The sequence below is a fragment of the Tiliqua scincoides genome, chromosome 7 (genome assembly GCF_035046505.1).
Source record: "Tiliqua scincoides isolate rTilSci1 chromosome 7, rTilSci1.hap2, whole genome shotgun sequence".
Classification (NCBI taxonomy): Eukaryota; Metazoa; Chordata; class Lepidosauria; order Squamata; family Scincidae; genus Tiliqua; species Tiliqua scincoides.
In genome coordinates, this window is record NC_089827.1 from 9,784,835 (window position 1) to 9,788,043 (window position 3,209).

A 3,209-nucleotide genomic window follows, 5' to 3' on the forward strand; every position below is an offset into this window, starting at 1 on the left:
GCTGAGTTACCAGTCATGTAGCATCTCGGCTAAATTAATGGAAAAGCCGAGCGGTTTCAAGCAGACCTTCCAGGACAATTCCACGGGATCCAGTCACTGAGCTACTGCGAACTACAGGTGGATGATAGGAATTTGTCAGTCGACCAGCATCTTCCAATATTCACAAATAGTTCAAAAGGTTAGATTCTTCTTGCTAAGCATTATTGCCTCTCAGATGTGTGCATACCTTCAAAATTGATCTGGGGATCAGAAATGTGCTGAGATATGCTCGTTTGCTCTCAGTTCCTGGATCCTTGAAATGGTACAGTTCTTTTAATAGATGCAGCTCTTAGCTAACGTACCGATTCAGGGCAGGGCTAGTGGGCAACTGTAATTTATCCCTAAGCGGGGCAAATAACAGCTGGGGTAGTCACTCGGGTAATGGCGCTTGAGGAAAATTTATTTTTTAAACTCTGGAGCTAAAGTCTCAATTGAAATCAGTTCATCCCCACAGTCACTCTTACTAACATTGAAAGAGAAAAGAGATCCAATCATGATTGGATCATCTAGTGTGACCCTCAGATTCCTTGGGATTCTCAGTCAGAAATAGTGTTCAGATTCCCTAGGTTATAATCCTTTTTGTTGTTTTGCATTAGTGGAGAACATACGTGGGTGAAATAAGCTTTATTCTGGCCCCCTCTTTCTTTCCTTTTGTTCTATTATGCCTAAAGTGGGAGCAGTCAGTGGCAATATAGGTGGGCCCATTTTATCCCATGGAACCCATGGGTTTATTTTATTTATTTTTGACAGGTATTTATATACCGCCTTTCATTGGTCGTCAGATTTCTCCTCAGACTTTAATCCAAGGCGGTTTACACAGGCAGGCTGTTCTAAACCCCTGTAGGGATTTTTACAATTGAATAGTTTTAGTCTTTCATAGAACTCCTCCTTCCAGCTGGATTCCTTCCCAGTCTGGCCTCTCTCTGGCCCTTCGCCTCCCACGCTCCACTTGACGGCAACTCCTCTCTGCCACCGAGGGTCAGCATGTATATCAGCATGTCGTCAGTTCTCAGGTTACTTCCGGTTGTTTCGAACTGGCAGCTTCAGATCTTCAGGCATACAAGGCGGCAGCTCTACCAACTGAGCCAGACCTCCTGCCCAACAATGTGGGCAGTGCCCAACATTGACATTTTGTCAATGTGGTTTGACAATGTGGGTTCCAAACCTATGCTGAACGGCCTCACCTGACCTCCTGGACGCGACTGAAAAGTGTTCCAGTCATATCTGGGAGGCTTGAGGTCCAGGGAGGCCATGTTTGAAAGCCAGAAGTGCTTTTCTAAGGCCTTCAGGAGGTGTTCTAAGGCAGAATTTCTCAACGTTTGTCCCCCACTGTACTACTTTGCATGGTCTAGCTATTGGACGTACCACTGGAAGTAACTACATCACCAGTTACTTCCAGCTTGAGAGGATAGACACAACATGACAAACACCAGGAAGAGGCTCAGGGTGGACTGGAGGGCTTTATCAAGCATGCAAAAAGTGCACGCTGGAGCTGTGCTTACCGTGTCAAGCCTCCTACTACTGCTTGTCATGTTGCTTTGCTGATCTTGCTGCCAGACGGTGGGGGTCTGTGTGTTCAGCGAGTACCACCGGACACCACCTCAAGCATCACTGGTGGTATGTGTACCATTGGTTGAGAAACACTGGAACTCTAAGGCCCCCCCGGAGGTCTTAGAAAGGCATTTTCAGTTTTCACAAAAACTGGAAGTGCCTGTCTAAGGACTTCAAAGGCCCGGGGAGGTTGTGTGCAGCCTTCCCAGGCCTCAGGCACCTCAGACCGCCGGGCCTCAGACCACCTTTGGTATCCACCAGTCAGTGACAATAGACACCCCATGGATACCGAGGTTCAGCTGTATATATAACCTCCAGAGCCCTTAGTATATCACCTAATAATCCGCATGAACATTAGAATTAACTGAGGAATACTAAAGTGCATTTCAATGCTTGTTAACCATTCTGTTGCTCTCTTCCTCTTTGCTAAACTCTGCTTAAAGGCATGACAACCACAGCTGACTTCCCTAAAATGTGAGTCTACCCAGTGTGGTTAATCCCGTTTGCTATTATTCCCATTTTAATTAGCATCTAAGACATTTGTTACACTTTTGATGCTCTTGCAATGCGGCTTCGTCATCAGTGTAACTTATGTTCTGTGACATTACATTCAACTTGTTAGTAATTGGGAATAACCCCCTCTGAACACTGATACACTGATGTACTAAACCTTAGGAGCTATCAGTCTGTTCCCATCCTTTTGTGAACTCTGTTGACCAAATGATTCCATTCCCTAATTTGTTCTATTATGAGACACAGTTTTTGCAATGTCGGGAAGAAACTACTTTTAGTGAGGAGTAGGGGAAGGATTGCCACTCCTAATAGAGAGGAGAAGCTAGCAAAAACCTGATTTAATAATTCTTCATAAAAGTAATAAATGGTCAAATATATCAGTCCGGCTCCTATTCCCAATAAGATTAGATGTTGCTGGATTTTTAAAGTAAGTTTGAGAAAACGAGTGATTCGGGAAGAGAGAGCAAAAGGCCTAGAGTTGTAGCATTATGGTTCAGGGCATCACTAAAGTAATTTACCACCAATTGGCTCAGATCTCAGTGAAAGAGCACCTGCCATTTTAATGCACTTTGGGGGCTGTGTGCAGTTTGCAGTTTTTTGGTTACTTGAGAGAAGTATGCTAGAGCTTTTGCTGCCAGCAGTGTATACATTCAGTTGTCATCCCCTCTCCACATTGTTTGAACTTTGGTTAAAATGGGTCTGCATATTCTTGGAGCCCTGCTTCCAGTAAAGCACATGAACTGCCAAGAATAGACTGATTCACAAGTCCTTCTAATGGCTATCCAGTCTCACATAGTCCGTGTGCACCAATGAATTAATCCTGTTTGCTAGCCCGAGGTACCTAGAAGACCAGTCCCCTACCCTGAAACAACTACTCATCAGCAACAATGGATCCCCATACAGCGGCACAAAACTGAGAACTAGGTCCTGTGGTAAGTCTGCCCCTATCTTTACTCAAGCAACACAGGACTGAATTATTTCATCTATGCCACCAAGAGTCCATTCACCTGCTGATGCGGTGTGACCCATCATTCTCGTGATGCTCTTCTACTATTAACCTGGGCAAAACAGGTTGGTCTCTAGGCAAGACACTCTGCTTAGATAAT